General features: G+C 42.1%; 1 long non-coding RNA gene across 1 annotated transcript; it reads right to left on the bottom strand.

Annotated features, from left to right (window-relative positions):
• Window positions 1-13,208: 13,208 nt before the first annotated feature.
• Window positions 13,209-17,336, bottom strand: LOC124080021 (uncharacterized). The gene is made up of 4 exons (XR_006847555.2): window positions 15,850-17,336; window positions 15,250-15,381; window positions 14,325-14,409; window positions 13,209-13,646 (listed from the first exon to the last, which is right to left on the bottom strand). It is a non-coding gene; the product is annotated as an uncharacterized LOC124080021 (long non-coding RNA).
• Window positions 17,337-17,614: the final 278 nt, after the last annotated feature.

Below are 17,614 nucleotides of genomic sequence, written 5' to 3'. Positions count from 1 at the left end.
TCCAAGCCCCATATAACTGCTTTTAAACCCAAACTACCAAAACAGTATTGTCTATGTAAGGATTTATCTCTATTAGGAGTATTTGTGAATGTGGATTCAGATATAATTCACATTAACTTATTAAATGGAAAACATATTTAATTTGCTAGGCACAGTGGTGTCACTTGCCTATAAATCTAGTTACTTGGGAGGCTGAGGCAGGAGGATCACTTGAGCCCAGAAATTTAAAGCTAGCCTAGGCAACATAGTGAGACCCCGATCTCAAAACCAAACCCAAACAAATAAACAAACAAACAAAAACAACTTCATAGAACTATCTATACTTTTTTTTTTTTTTGTACCAGGGATGAAACCCAGTGTTCTTTAACCACTGAGCCACATCCATTTTGAGAAAAGGTCTTGCTAAGCTGCTTAGAGTCTCACTAATTTGCTGAGGCTGGCTTTGAACTCGTGATTCTCCTGCCTCAGCTTCCCGAGCAGTTGGGATTACAGGTAAACATCACTATGCCCAGCTACATTATTATTTTTTTTTAGTTGTAGTTGGACACAATATCTTTATTTTGTTTATTTATTGTTATGTGGTGCTGAGGATCAAACCCAGCACCTCTCACATGCTAGGCAAGCACTCTACCGCTGAACCACAACCCCAGTCCCTACATTTTTAATGTCTATATATTGAGTATATATATATATTTTAAATTTTTTTGTGTTGTGTGCAGGTTGGATACTGGAGATTTAACCCAGGGATAGTATACCACTAAGCTCTACCCCAACCCCTTTTTATTTTGAGACAGGGTCTCGCCAAGTGGCTGAGGCTGGCCGCCATTTGCCATGCTTCTGCCTCCAGCTTCCTGAGTCTCTGGGATTATAGATGTGCGTCACCATGGCGTTTTTTTTTCTGTATTCTTAGTGTTCTGCCATTCAGGGCTTGATCTTGAAGAGCCTCTCCCAGGCTTAGCTAATCCCTAGAAAGCAAACAACTCCCCTGCAAGAGAACTTGAATATACATACCAACCATTCCAGATCCCACACCCCCAAGCATCTCCTTTATCAAACTCACAATCCACATCAACATTCCTTCTGCCCCTAAACACTCCAGGACAAGGACCAACTGGAAAACTAAAGAGCACTCCTGTAGCCCAGGGCCCACCAAAATTTTTCAAACTATCTAATCCTAAATTTAACTAATATACCTACCCTGCCTTACCCATCCTATCTGTGAAGACCTGACCCATCTTGGTGCCTTGTGTGGCCCTGGGTGATGTGGCTTGCCTCCTGTTTCTAGGGATCTGTGAGTATAAATTCCTTGCTCCCTGACAATCATTTCTGGATCTGCATATCTTATCATACCTGATTAAAACAAATCCTAAGTATAGTTGCAGAACAGACTACTATTAGCTTGATTTTATACTTGTATTCTTTTTCTTTTCTTGAGATACCTGTGAGTACAAATAGAAGATTTCTATGATCTGTTGGAAGAGATTTGAATAGGCCACTCCAAAAGTCTACCTCTTTAGCATGAGGATTATTTTGAGCTGAAGGCAATTAAGACACAGCAGACACAGGAAGAATGTTGTACATTTCCTTTGTGAACGTAACATAAACTTCTATTTGTAAAGGATCTCCCTCTTCCATACCAGGAAGAGGAGAAATACCTTTAGTCACCTTAGAAGACTTCCATTGAAGATGACACAGACCTGAGTCTGTGTAATAAAGTTTACTTGACAACCTTATCTACTATTAGTTTCGTAAGTATATTTACCTTCTACAATGTACTGCCCTTCAAACTCCTTACTGCGCTTCAAACTCCTTTTCCTTTGTCTAGTTACTTGTGCACAATTTATCACCCTTTCTTAAAATGATATATAAGCCTTGCATCTATCTACCTCTTTGGGTTTGCTCTTCTTTTTTGTGTAGTCCTTGCACATAGAATTTTAAATATCAATTCAATTTATATACCTTTTCTCTTGTTAATCTGTCTTTTGTGGGCTTAATACACAAGCTCCAAGCCCAGAACCTAAGAGGGTAGAGGAAAAGTTTTTTTTTTCCCCTATACTCTTAATCAAGCTAACTCCAAATAAGCTAACCACAGGGTCTTGCTAAGTTGTCCACACTGACCTCAAACTTGTGATCCTCCTGTCTCAGCCTCCCAAGTAGCTGGGATTACTGGTGTGTGCCACTGCACCTAGCTCCATAGAATTTCTTAAAGAAATATTGACAGATGCCTGCAAGCCCAGGTTTCTACTTTGGCTTTTGATGCATCCTTGGGCTTTCTAGCACAAGTAAGGGGACCATTGTCCCTTACCTCAGAAGACATTTCAACCTCCAACCTTGTCTACCAAGTCTTTTGTCTGGACAGCACCTCTGAGTCCCAGAGGAGACATTTCAAACTCTTCATTGACTCTTCATTGAAAGATAATTAACTAGGTTCTTCAGTTTCCAACAGGCACCCAGACATGACCATCTTTTTGAAAAACGAAGACATGTTAGCCAAAACAGACAGACAGTTATGATCATCAGCTTTTAATGCCTACAAGCTCTGAAAATTAGCCAAATTTGCCATAGCTTGGCAAAAATTCACTGGTTGGTTGAAGGCACTCTAAAACAGGAAGGCGAGGCACAAAGGAAAGAAGACACAAAGAATCTCATTATTTACCCGCACCAGGTCCTTGATCTTGGGGCTGTTCTCTACTGCATTTGAGTTTTTGTAAGGCCAAACTGTGAAATTGTTAAAATAATAGCAACAATCTATCATTCCTTCAAAAATCGGTTGATCTTCAGCTATTAGTAAATGTTCTGATAGCAAGTCTATTAGCAAACGTTCTCATAGGATATGAAAAAAAAACATAATTGTTTCTCTGTTTTATATCAAAATTTTATATAATTTTCCCTGGACAAAACATCTTTTTGAGAGAGTAGAAGCAACAACCACAATTAAAAGTTTTTTGTTGGTGTTGTTCCTAAGAAGTGTGAAAATATCCCCAGATTATTTAAAAACAATCAGAAATTAAAAGTGTTTATAGGCTTTGAGTTCAAAGTTCCACATCTGAAAACCTGGGCTACAGGAGTATTTGGAGATACATGCACCCAAAACTCATGCCCAGAGATATTTATCTCAGTGCCCTTGAACACGGTAAAGGAAAACAACAACAGTTTTGCAAGAGAAAAAGTGAATTTTAATCACATACAGGTGTTTACAAAGAAATACAACTCAAAGGGGTGGATACATTTTGGATCTGATACACCATCTTAATAGGTGAAGGGGCCCTGAGCACAATTGCACATGCTTGTAATCCCAGCAGTTTAAGAGGCTGAGGCAAGAGGATTGCAACTTCAAAGCCAGCCTCAGCAATTTAGCAAGGCCCTAAGCAACTCAGTGAGATGGTCTCTAAATAAAATACATAAAAATGCTAGGGAAGTGGGTCAGTGGTTAAGCACCTCTGAGTTCAATCTCCAGTACTAAAAAAATAAATAAATAAATAAAAAATGTTTCAGGAAGGGAAATAGGCATTTACTGAGAGTACAATGATGTCTTAGAAAAGATGAGGAGAAAGTGCACTTTTAGAAAAATGCATGACTTTTAGGAAAAATACATGGGCTCTTAGGAGAACAAATGGGGAGTATGATAGTTTTGTGATAATGTCTGCTTGGTGCCAATTTATCCCCCAAGATTAGAGTTGTTTCCAGGGAAGGGCTTTGTGACTATTAAGTTTTAGGAGGGAGATTCTGCTTTTAGATAGATAAGAAATTTCAGGAACTCAAAAGCCTTTAGATCTAAATTATTTCTATGCCATAGTGACTGCCTTTTTTGGTACTGAGGATTTTTACCTGGGGTTGCTCTACTGCTGAGCTACATTCCCAGCCCTTTTTATTTTTTATTTTGAGGCAGGGTCTCACTAAGTTTCTGAGGCTGGCCTCAAACTTGTGAACCTCTTGCCTCAGCTTCCCAAGTCACTGGGATTATAGGTAAGATGTGCCTAGAGTGGCTTATTCCAGATGCCTTAGATATTCTCAAATCTCAGGGCCTCAAAATTACCTAATAATGATGAGTGTTCTTTGTCTATGGTTGGGTGTTACAGGGATAGGTTGAAAATTTGGGAGTAAGGAAATTAAGATTGCTCCAGATGTTGAACTACATAAACCCAATGACTAATGGATCAGAGAACAGATATGCAAAGTCACTGAAAGACACTCAGCCGGTCAGCAAGATTTGACTGCAGCCTAATTAAAACATATCTAAATGATATATCTAAGGAAATAATATGTCATTTGGGAGGAGGAACTGAGTTTTCCCCTCCCAAGTAATTGCATACCGTGGTCCCCTATTGCTCATCTGTAACACAGACTTTGCACAAATGTTTATGAGTTTGAATTGGAATGTACATGAACAGTGTCCCCATTTACTGAACACCAGATGCCAGACATTGTGCTAGAAATTATGAGTATGTTATTTTATTTGAGGTTCACAATAGCCTGACGTCACCATTATTAACAAATGTTAAGCAAGACAAGTGTGTTGCCCAAAGATGGCCAGCTATCCTGTGGCAGAGATAAGACCAGTCCTGAGAATACCAGCTCATGTGCTCCACGTGGTTATTCCCGCCTCCATTCCAGGTAGCCTTTACCAGATCCTGAGTGGTTTGCTCCAATTTCCCTGGCCAACACTTTTGCTTATTGTGACAGTGAACCATAGAAGTGGGAATTAAACCCCCACCCTCCAACTTCTCATTCAGGTGACCCACAGGAACATAATTGCAGGGTCTTCAGCATCCAAGATCCCTAAAACCTAGGTGGTAGCACACCCAAGTGTCACTGTGCAGAGAAGCTACAAGGTCCCTTGCTGAGTGCTGTTTCTGTTAAGCAACTACCTGGCGATAGAGAGAAAAAGGAAATTTTTAGTTTTCTCTTTTCCCACAAAGATTCAATAATTTTCTGTGAAATAAACTGATAATAGATTAATAGGAGAAGAGTCATAACAACTTTATTAATGCACATTCACAGGGAAACATGCAAATATCAAAGTTTACCAGGCACAGTGTCATATATCTGTAGTCCCATCTACTCAGGAGGCTGAGGCAGGAGGATCACAACATTGAGGCCAGCCTGGGCAATTTAGCAAGACCCTATCTTAAAATAAATAAATAAATATCTCAAAGAAGGGACCAGATGGTTGTACCTTCAATATTCTCTTCATAGGGGAGGGGGAAGTAGTGCGGAGAGCTGTAGGCAATGTTAGAGAGAGTACAAATAATTTTTAGAGAAGTGAATGAGACTGGAGAAAACAGTAGCCTTAGTCCCAGGCCACTGTTTTTGATTTTCAGTCTCTTCTTGTGATATGAATTTAATTTTTCTTGGTTAATGAAATTTCAATAAGAAGACTGAAGCTAGTTGTACTCTACTTCGATGGATCCTGCTTTTATCTTTAAATTTTATTATTTATTTTTTATTTTGAGACAGGGTCTCACTAAGTTGCAGAGGATGGTCTTGAATTTATGATCCTCCTGCCTCAGCTTCCCTAGTCACAGGGATTACAGGTGTGCACCATTGTGCCTGGCTATTATTAATTATTTTTTAAATATATTTTTTTAGTTGAACCCAGTGTCTCACACTTGCAAGGCAAGCGCTTCACGACTGAGCTTCAGCCCCAGGCCTTTTTTTTTTTTTTGGTGCTGAGGATTGAACCCAGGGTCTTGTGCATGCAAGGCAAGCGCTCTACCAACTGAGCTATGTCCCCAGCCCCTTATTGTTATTTTTTGAGATTGGGTCTCACTATGTTGTCCAGGCTGACCTTGAATTCCCAATTCTCTTGCCTTAGCCTCCTGAATAGCTGGGATTACAGGTGTGTACCATAATCCTTGGATCCTGAATTCTGTTTTTAGATAGATCTGGGAACTTTGGAAGAGAAAGATGATTAGGAAAAGAGAGGTCAGAGGGAAGGTCAGAGAGAAGCTGAGGCTGCCAAAGTACTGCACTTTGGGGTGCTATTTTCTGAGCCCCAACAAAGGGAAATTGTTAAACCTCTCTGGACCCAATTTTCTTATTTTAAAATGAGCACACTAGTCTAGATCATTGCCCAGCACTCCCAAGGCAAAAACCTCAGGCTGAGGTTGTGGCTCAATGGTAGAGTACTTGCCTAGCATGCATGAGGTACTGGGTTCAATCTTTAACACCACATATAAACAAATAAACAAAATAAAAACATTGTGTCTATCTACAACTAAAAATTAAAAAAAAAAAAAAGGGCAAAATCCTTGGTAGGGGTAGAGGTTGCAAAGAAGAGAGCCTGAATCCTCACTGAAGTTTTTCCAAATCCAGTGATGGAGCTATTTTTAGATTTGATCAGGTTCTCTCATGAATGTTGCAGGATGGTTTTCTGGGTCAACCCCTCTCAAGTTAATTGTCATCTAATCCTTGACCAGGACAGTTGCCCTGATATAATGACAACTTTTCCCATACTAACATTGGCTATTTTGAGATTGGTTTGCCCTTATATGACTGGCTTTCAAAGACTTGTGGTAAGTACACTGAAGGAAATAGTTCTACTCTATCATGTGAGAAGTTTCTCCTCATCTTCTATGCATGTATTCATTCAGTAATTTTCAACATATCTATCTATCTATCTATCTATCTATCTATCTATCCATCCATCCATCCATGCTGGGGATTGAACCATAGGACCTTGAACATGTTAGGCAAATACTCTATCACTGAACTACATCATTCAGTAATTCAGTTTCTCATTCAGTAATTTTTTTTTCCTTGTGTGCCTATTTTGCACTAGGAACTCAGAATATAGTGCTCAGGGGCTGGGGCTATCTCAGTGGCAGAGTGCTTGCCTAGCATGCATGAGGCACTGGGTTCCATCCTTAGCACTACATAAAAATAAACACTAAAGGCAAGCTGTCCATCTACAACTACAAAAAATAATTTTTTTTTTAAAATACAGTGATGAGCAAGAAATAGATAGGACCCCTGCCACCAAGAGCCTCCAGTCTATTGGGGAAGAATCAAATAACCACACAAAATTTTGTCACTACTGTAACAAGTGCTATAAAGGAAAAGTGTGAGATACTCTCAGAGCCTACGATGATCAGAGAAGGCTTCTTTAGGGAGGCGCTGTTTGAAATGAATTCTGAAGAATTTAGGAATTAAATAGGTGCCCAAGCACAGAAAATCATTCCTTACAGAGAAGAGTATGGGCAGAGGTCTATAACAGGAGGAGTCATAAAACAAAAAGTAAGCTAGTACAGTAGAAAACAGAAATCAAGGAGATGTCGGGGAGAACAAAATTTTCCCTCTATCCTCTTAGATTTTTTTTTTTTTGGAAGGTGGGGGGGCATTGTCTGTGAATTAAACCAACAAAAACAGATTATCAAGAGAAAAAGACCCCTATGCCTATAGGAGCTTACAAAAGAATCAGCTCAATAATAGGTCTTAAAAATTGGAGGATTGTATACCCAGCATGTTAGGGAAAAGGGAAGAAAGAGAAAAAGGTTCTATTGGAAGACAATATGGGTTTCTAGAACAAATGGGAAATAAGAAATTTTATGATTATGCTTGTTCATGCAGGTCTTCGTGGTCTTTAAATTTCCTTTAGTGGCCATTAAATGTCCCTGAAAGGGGATTTATGTATATTTACTCTTAATCTCCTTCCTGGGCATGAAAGCAGCCCTGAAAAGGAAATTTATGAAGCCCCCTTTCCCAGATGTTTCTGCTTTTAATCAGATAAGGGAAGCTCTGAGAAAGCTTCTCTCTACTTCTGTTGAATCCCAGTATCTTTAGCTTCAAAGAACCAACTCTGGAGTCCTAAGGGGATCCCCCACAGGGGCCTGATGCAAGGTGATGACAGAGAAGTAGCAGGGGCTACATGACAAACGACATGGCTATGTTAGTTTCATCCTTGTCCTGAGAACAGTGGGAAGAACTAAAGTGTTTTAAGGAAGGGAGTTGCAGGGTGGTATTTGTACTTGTTGAACTTGGGGTGCATTTGAGAACTCTAGGAGTGGATGATAAATAGGCATCTGGAAGTACCAGTCTGGAGAGCTCTAAAGATCCTCATATGAGTCATCTATGTGTAGATAGTAATTATAGACCAATGTATGGATAAGACTGCCCAACGAAAAAATGTATAGCAACACAATGTTCCTTCCCACCCACCTGTAAAATACCCAAAAATAAATTAATTAATAAATAAAAATTCAATTAAATTTTAAAGAGAGAGAGAGAGAAAGTTATAGGGAAGGAAGGCCAGCTTGCAGGAAACCAGCCCATTTCTAGTTTTGCAAAGAAGACCTCTATGAAACTGTAACTATATTATTCATATGAGTCTTTGCAAATCAGGCCTTGGAGTTGTCTCCTCATCTGACAAATTAAAAATCTCTGCCTTGGCTACTTTAAAGAAAACTCAAATGGATCTGAAAATTCTATGAAAATACAAAGCATTATAATATGTTTTTTTGTTATCATTGGCCAAGAAAGGCAAGAAAGTGAAGAAGAATCCATGCGTGGCGATGCACGCCAGCAATCCCAGGGACTCAGGAGGCTAAGGCAGAAGGATGGCAAGTTCAAGTTCTCAGCAATTTAGCAAGTCCCTAAGCAACTTAGCAAGACCCTGTTTCAAAGTAAAAAGGGATAAGGATATAGCTCAGTGGTAGAGTGCCCTTGGGTTCCATCCCTGGTACAAAAAAAAAACAAAAAGGAAAGAAAGAAAGCACATACTAAGCTTCAATACCTACCCTAAAGAGCTTAAACCAAGTATAATATAATAGCCATCTTACAGGGCATTGCAAATGGGAAGTGGCCAACCTTGCTTCTGGAGACAGTCAGCGACACCCCCTCCTCCACAGAAAATCTTAACTAAGCTTCTCCAGAAATCTTGACCATAATTGATTTTAGGACTATAAGCAAAAGAGTCTCTGCAAAAGAGTTCAATGTAGGTAAACTTCCTATTTTCCTGTTGCTCTATCTTACTTGGCCACTGGCCTGGAAGAAATCAGTACTCCAGGTGCTGATCGCCCCTTTACTAGTTTTTCACAAACATTTATCCAGCATAGTAGTTTGTAGAAGTGTGTTTGCAAATGCAAAATGTTTAAAAAAAAAAAAAGACAGATCCTTTAACAAGGCCTCTGGCCTTGAGCTGGGGCTTCACAGAGATGTCTACATTTCTAAGATAAGAGAAGTTACCAGTTGGGCTCTTTGGTGACAGTTGGCAGGGGGAGGAAAGAAAGGGGAGGAGAAGAAGCTCTCCCCTTTTCAGGCACTGTCCTTGGGTTCATTTGCCCAGAACAGTGAAAGAAAAAGCTGCTTTTGTGTGAACTTCTTCAGACTGTGAACTTCTGAGCCCCTCCCCTCACACGCTGGGTATGAAGTTCGGAAACGACCTGAACTTGGGGTTCAGGGAGATTGACTGATTACAATGAAAGCTTTGCCCTTTGAACCTAGCTATAGCTAAATAAACCTGCTTCCTGTTCCTATTTGGTGTCTTGCCTCGTCTGTCCCCTGCAACAAGGTTATAGTGACTGGGTTGTTGAGGACAAATTCACAGGAGAGGAGAAGTCTGAGCTTTAAAGGAAAGGTAGGGTTCTGACAGGTGCTTAGAGGAATGTTCCAGGCAGAGGGACCCACATGAGCAAAGGCAAAAGGTACAGAGGTCAAAATGAAGACAGGCAGGTTTAGGAATAGGGGCAGGACCTGCCTGAAGGGAGCAGGAGTATGTGTTGGGAGAGTGGTTGGATGGGTGGATTAGGAGCACATAATGGAGAGCATTGGTGCTGATCCTGCCGAACCCAGGGTCTGTCAACCTCAGCACTGTTAATGTTTTAGACCAGATTGTCTGTGTGTGTATGTTGCATTTTGTTTTTGTTTTTTGGGTTTGTTTATTTGATTGTTTTGGTACTGAGGAATTAACCCATAGGTACTTTACTACTGAACTACAACCCCAGCTCTTTTTCTCTTTTTTAATTTTGAGACACATTCTCATGAAGTTGCTTAAGGCCTCACTAAATGGCTGAGGCTGCCCCCCCCATTTGCGATCCTCTTGCTTCAGCCTCCCCATCGCTGGGATTACAGGTATTCGCCACCACCCCAGACCCAGATTGTCTTTTTGTGTGTGAGGTGGGGTGGTGTAGGGAGGAAAGGGAAACCTCTGTACATTGTTAGCAGAATTCCTGTTTTCTACCTGCCTGACACCAGTGGTACCCTTGTCCCTTCACAAAACAAAATGTCTTCAGACATTGCCAAATATCCCCTAGGAGGAAAAATCACTCACTGGGTTGAGAACCATTGGTTTAAGGGATTGTTGTGTGTGTGACCTGTGTGTGATTTTCTTGGGGTCTGCAGGTCTATTGTGAATTGACTTTGTTTTTCCATACTCCATCAGGACTTCCATGAGCCTGGCCCAATGACAACGACTTGCAGACCATAGAGAAACCAAACTTCTACTGCACCTCCAGGCCCAGTTTTGGGTGGTGTCCTTACTCACGGCCCAGAGGCCGTGACAACAGGTCAACTATAGCAGGCCAAGAACTAACAGGGTGGCATAGCCTCTTAGTGGAGATAAACCCCTAAAACAAATATATAAACAAAAATACATTTTAAAAAATTCTGAAGCAATTTAATATGAACATTATGAATGATAGGAAGGGGCAGAATGGCGCACACCTATAAACTCAGAAGCAGGAGGATCAAGAGTTTAAAGCCAGACTCAGTTTAGCGAGGCACTAAGCAACTCAGTGAGACCCTGTCTCTAAATAAAATACAAAATAGGGCTGGGGATGTGGCTCAGTGGTTGAGTGCCCCTGAGTTCAATCCCAGGAACTGCCCTCCCCACCAAAAAAGGAATGATGGGAAGCTGGGCATGGTGGCATACATCTGTAATCCCAGCAATTGAGGAGGCTGAAGCAGGAGGGCTGCAAATTCAAGGGTGGCCTCAGCAACTTAGTGAGACCCTGTCTCAAAATATAAAATAAAAAGGACTGGGTATGTAGCTCAGTAGTAAAGTACACTATGTTCCACCTCTAGTCCTCCAAACAAACAAACAAACAAACATAAAAGCATGAGGGGAAAATGTTCTCTTTCTTTCTGAACATCAAGCCCATTAGCAATAAAATGACTCATTGTGATTGTCATTGTGATAGGCAGGGAAATGCTGTCAATTAGTCCTGGCATCAACCAGCTAGAGCCCCACTTAAGGCCAACTGAGATGTCCAGAGGATTGTTTGCTTGCCCTCTGTACCAGGCAGGTTGTTGATGGAGGAACTCTGTGAAAATGTTTACCATTATTCTGTGTTTTCCTAATTAGAGTTTCTGGAAACATGACATTTTCTCAGGACCTTGATATGAGAAATAGAATGTCAACGGCTGTGGCAGGACAGAGCTGTGTGCACCTCTGTGGCCTCCCCTCCCTGTAGGCCTTTCAGCAACCTGTTCTGTTCCAACTTTATGTAGAAGTAGAAGCTTGTGAAATACCCCCATGGTGCAACCTGGGAATCTTTTTAAGATTTCCTATTACTAGGCCGGGCCTTACTTACTAAGGTGGCACTATAATCCCAGAGACGCAGGAAGCTAAGGCAGGAGGATTGCAAGTGAGGCCAACCCAGCCAATTTAGCTACAAGACATTGTCTCAAAATTAAAAATAAATAAATAAATAAACAGGGCTGGGGGTAGAGCATAGTGGTAGAGCACCTCTGGGTTCAATCCCCAGTACTAAATTAAAAAATAAATTCTTATTAGGATGTTTGAAAGTCTACATCTCCATGATAATGATAGCTAGTGTTTATAGAATATTTTCTACCTTTAGAGTTGTGACCAGACCCACAGCAGGTGAGGAAGCTGAGGCCTACTGATGGTAGGACTTACCAATGGTAAGTTGTTCATACAGACCGAATTCAGTCTGTATGCCTGGGAAGTCCCCTGAACTTACACATGACCCCAGTATTCAGCAGTCAGGCTGATGAAGCCTCCCTAGCCTTCACAAAACCCACCTCTGTCCATGCAGATTTATTTTAGCTAGGCGTGGTGGCACATGCCTGTAATCCCAGAGGTTCGGGAGGCTTAGGCAGGAGGATTGAGAGTTCAAAACCAGCCTCAGTCTCTAAATAAAATACAAAATAGGGCTGGGGATGTGGCTTAGAGGTTGAGTGCCCCTGAGTTCAATCCCCTCTCCCTGAAAAAAAAAAAGTTTTGTTTTATTAAGCCTGGGGACTTTGGTCTGAGTCCCCTCCCTGGCTGGCCCCCATCTATTAGCAACTGAAAATTCACTACTGTCTCCCTCTTGTTCCAAAAAGCACTGTACTTTTTTTTTCTCCCTGCAATCCTTAGTGGTGGTACTGGGGATTAAACCCAAGGGTTTTCTACCACTAGGCTACCTCCCCAGCTGTTTTTATTTTTTATTTTGAGGCAGGATCTTACTAAGGTGCTGAGGTTGGCCTCAAACATGCAATCCCCTTGCCTTAGCCTCCCATGTCACTTGGATTACAGGCCTGTGTCAACACACTGGGCTTGCACTTTTCCATAAGGAAAAAAAAAAGGTTTCTTCGGGTTATTCACTGTAGAAAATTAGGAAAATCCTAAAATGTGCAGGAGGGAAATAAAATCATCCCTAAATACAAAACCTTGAGAAAATTTTCTGTAAACAGTTTGGCATATTTCCTTCATGTGCAATGTGGTTTTCAGAGGCCTGCTTTTCCTAGCCCCTCAACCAGTTCCTGACTCTTAGGTATTTGGAGTGTTCACAGAAAAGCCCAACCAAGGAGCCACTGAGCACTCCAGACCTTCCGAAAGCTTCTGCCTTTACTTTCATGAGGTTTTCTCTCCAAAGGGACCAGCATGACGCTATATACTATCATCCTATACCCTCAACTGAAAGTCAGAATTTTGGAGCTGAATTGTGGAGAAATTTGGAGAACTGATAACAACAATTGAAATACCCTTTCCTCACTGAACTTCTTATCCTAAGCACAATGAGATTTGGTTTGTATCTGAGCCTGGCTCCATTAGAAGGCAGACACATCACCCAAACTAGTAGGAGTATAGAGTTACAGCCCTGGTAACTATCTAGGTCATACACCACCCAGCCTAGATCTCTAGGTGCTGTCCAAAAAAAATGTAATGTGAGCCACATAGATAATTTTTAATTTTCTAGTAGCCATATACAAAAGGAAAAAAAAAGAACAAGTAAAATGAAGCTTCATAACATTTTATTTAGCCCAAATATCCAAAATATTTTATCAGCATATAGTCAATATTTAAAATATTAATGAGACGATGTATATTCTTTTTTTAAGTGATAAGTCTTTGAAATGTGGTGTGTATTTTACCCTCACAGCATTTCTCAGCTTGGAGCGGCCACAGACCAAGTGCTTCATAACCAAAAGTGTTAGTGGCTACCATATTGGACAGTGCAGTTCCAGACAAGTTTTAGCTCCATTTGGTGTCCCACAGCAGCCTCTCCAAACACATCCCCATTCTCAGGGCATTTCACAGCTGGTCTTAACTGCCCCAAATGTGGAAAAAATGGAGAAAGGATTATGTTGCATGCTGGTCAGACCCTGCCCCCAGAATACCAGTTCCCAAGAAGCCAAAGCTGATGGAGTCTCTGTGGATCCGCTGATGGTGGTGGCTTCTCAATATTCAAGCACAGATGACCCTAGGAGAGACAAGAGAAGTAAACCCCACTTCAAAACCCTTCCACTGGGCTGGGGATGTGGCTCAAGCGGTAGCACACTCGCCTGGCATGCGTGCGGCCCGGGTTCGATCCTCAGCACCACATACAAACAAAGATGTTGTGTCCGCCAATAACTAAAAGAAATAAATATTTAAAAAAAAAAAAAAAAAAAAAACCTTCCACTGTATATGTATACTGCATATACAAGAATGCTGGTACTCAAAAGTCAGCCACCTAGTATCAAACTTCATTTCCCACAGTTCCCCGCGAAGGACCTTAGCTGGAGCCAAACTGAAGAAACCTGGAACCCACAGGTATGCCTTGCGTTTTCCTGCCTTCATATCCTTGTACATGCTATTTATTTCCAGCTGGAATGTTCTTACTTACTAAATTCCTACCCAATTCTGAGGCCCCAATTCTTCACCTCCTACCTAAAACAAATTATTTATTTATTTATTTATTTATTTATTTATTATTATTTTTAATTACAGTGTTGGGGATTGAACCCAGAACCTCACATATGCTAGGCATGTGCTTTCACTGAGTTACATCCCACTCCCCCATCACCCTAAGTCCTGAGTAAGGGTTTTTGTCTTCCTCTGACTTCTACATCACAGTTCTCAGAATAACCAGGTCAGATGGTGTTAGTTTCAAACATACCGTATTTGCTTTCCCCTTTAGGTTGAAAGCACCTGAAAGGCAGAGGTCAAAGTCTTACTCTGTTCCAAGTACCTTCAGGATCACCCTGAAAATGATTCCATTTTATAGGTGAGAAAACACAGAACAAGAGAGCAAACTAGCCCAAGTCGCTTAGCTAAGCCCTGGGGCTTCAAGCCTCTCCCGTATCCACTTCCTACCCCTGACTTGCCCTTCATTTTCTAACACGGTACTGTGAACTTCTTGGACATAAATACACACTTAATTGTTTGACAATTACTTGGGAGTTTTCCCAGAGCTCTAAACAGAGTGTTAGGTGATTTACTAGTCATTTAAAAATCAACGTCCTGAGCCTTACCACTGAGGACCTGGACCATTCCTGCAGGCCAGGTGTGGCTCATTCCTGGGAATCCCACCCCTCCTGCACACAGCTCAGCTCAGGGGAGGCACCCCATCTATGCTGCTCTTCCACAAGACCAGCTTTCTTCTGTCTTGATGTACAGTTTGTGCACAGAAGACAAGAGTCTAGATAGCAGAATCAAAGTCCGTCAGGACACAAGGGAATCCTCCCTCATTTCTATCAATGCTATCAGCTTATTTGGGGCTCTTATCTCCAAGGAGGCAATTTAATCCTCCCTCATGGAATCCAAAAGTCACATACCAATTCCCCACGGAGCTGAGGCAATAAGAAAAGAGCAAAGTTTAGTATTACTCCTTGATAAGAGTCTTGTTTAAACAAGATCACATATAAAAGCCCATTTGATGCCCACACCCTTCTCCCCTCAGCAACCCTCTCTCCTTTCTTCTTCTCTTGTTTGTAAGATAGCACGATTGTGCAATCTGCCGGGCTCCTGGATAGACCTAATGAAATTGCTTTCAAGCCCACAGAGGTTTCCCAGGATCCTTTGTTAGTCCCTCATTCCTGTACCTGGGGCTCCCCTGGGGCTGGTGGCAGGTCTGTTCCCGGGCACTTCCCAGTAGCACAGGCTTGTTGACATTTTGAAATTAGAGCGAAGTTCAACTCTGTGGTTGGCTTCAGCACCCTAGGAGATGCGGGACCCTGGTAAAAAAAAAAAAAAAAAACAGCAAACAATAGTGACCTGGGAAAAGTTCCCTCCCCAAACAGCACAACCCTGCAACATTTTGGCAACAGTTTTCTTTGTGGTGAGTCTCTGGCTCCTGGACAGTGGAAACACCCAGGAATGGAAACAGCAAAGAGAAAAGGCCACTTGTGCCACTCGAAAGTTTTTTGGTGGCCTTCCTCCACTCCTTCCCTTTTCCCACCAGAGTTGTGTTTTTTGTTTCATTTAAGTTTCCAATAACAGCATGACCACTGCCGGTTGAGGCCCTGTGGTGCTCAAGCTCCGGGGCAGAGCCATCCCCTCCCTTTATTGCCGCAGCTTTAGACTCAGCATTGTCCCTCAGGCCCTTCTGAAGATGGTGTCCTCAGAGGCAAAGTGGAGATAACACCAGGCAACTCCAAGTTAGGAGGGTAGAATGAAGTCATGAACCCTGGCACAGCACCTACCTGCACAGGCCACGGGTTCTCAGCACTTGATGAGGACAGGAATGTCACAGGAGATCACAGCTACACTCAGAGAAGACAGAGCGGGCAGTGAGGCCCCTGTGGTAGACCCTGACCACATGGAGATATGGCAGATAGGACCCAGGGGAGCTTTGGATGAAGCAACCAACTCCCCTACTCAGCCTGATCTGCAGGATTCCAGGCCAAGACCCAGCAGCCGTTGGCATAAAACTCTTGTACATTCCACACCAACTGAAAGGGCTTTTGTCCCCACACGGGAAGAACAAACAACAAAGGCAATTGTGTGTCTCCTCCTGCACCATAGAGCAGGCTTGGAGAGAGAAACTTTTTTTTCCCCAGGAGTCCAGATTTGCCCAGAAAGCCAAAGTCACTGATGTAGTCAAATGTAACTCTGGAGGAGTGTGTTAGCTAGGTTCCCCCCAGTGTGGCAGGGGACCATCACATGCAGAGCACACACACACATGCATGCACGAATCCCAACCAACCCCTCCTGCCCAGTGGAGCAGAGTAGAGTCACAGATGCTTCTACAAGGCAGTAACCGCCCAGTCCCCAAGAGACCTGGGCTGACCATTCACCTTCCAGTCCAGACCAGACTCTAATGCAGCGCCCTTCTGACACTGAGGACAAATTCCTCACTCTGGGAGTAAAGACTGGAGGGCTACATCCTCTGGCTCAACAGACACCAAGGCAGCTAAGACTGTCACATTTCTGATTAACACTGCTTGGCTATATCTACATATGAATATCACCTGGCTCTTGCTTCTATCAATCATAACCGATTTATAGAGTAGAGAAGCAATCTCGCTGCTTCTCTCCCAATCAAAGTGCAAAAGTTCATTTTTCCTTTTTCCATCCTTTGCCTATTTCTTATTTCTTATACAGGTGCCCAGCTGAATTCAGCTAGCCAGGATCCAGGAAGGGTCCCTGGGCAAGGCTGCTAGAAACTGAATGACAGCCATAAGGGACTATAATACCACCTGTGGCCAGCCAATCCTGGAGGAAGGGAACTAACGGAATTCAATTGGGACTCTCCTGTTCCTTTTGAATCAAGGCCAACTGTCTTTTTTAGCTTTTAATAAGATGGAGATATTGAGACAAAAGGTTTCTTCCATCTTCCTTTAAACCTGGATTGGAATAAAACCAGCTTTTATTCAAAAAAATTTCCTACTAATTTGACACCAAATGTCTGTGGAGGAAGAGCGGTATAACCTGACCTCTGACCCCAAATGGGAAAGTACTGCCCAGTAACACAGAGGGTCCTACAACCCGCCATGGGTCACACTGTGCTTTGTCTTTTCAGGCCTCACAGCCGACACATTCATGAAGAATGTTAGGCAGCATCAAAAACCTATTTTCAAGAAATCTATTCCAGGGTCCCTTCAAGCTCATGTCACTCATAGCCTGAGAGCCTGAAACTCCAGGCCACCCACAGAAGAGAAATTACACCGAAGAAATCACTCCAATTGGGGGAATATAGATCTCCTCTTGCCATTTTCTCCCTCCTTATCTTCTCTTTTCTTTTCTACTTGCCATGTTAGGAGGCGGAGGGTTTCGAAGTCAAAATGTGCTAGATGAAGTTGGGCACAGTGGCACACAACTCTAATCCCAGCAATTTGGGAGGCTGAGGTCAGACATTGCAAGTTCAAGATCAACCTAGGCATGTAGCAAAACCCTGCTTCAAAATAAAAAAGTAAAAAAAAAAAAGACTGAGCACTGTGGTGCACACCTATAATCCCAGCGGCTCAG

Source organism: Marmota monax, unplaced genomic scaffold (genome assembly GCF_021218885.2).
Source record: "Marmota monax isolate L192 unplaced genomic scaffold, Marmota_monax_Labrador192_F-V1.1 WCK01_AAM20220418_F8-fsc00015, whole genome shotgun sequence".
NCBI lineage: Eukaryota > Metazoa > Chordata > Mammalia > Rodentia > Sciuridae > Marmota > Marmota monax.
This window is presented reverse-complemented; position numbering and strand designations above follow the sequence as displayed.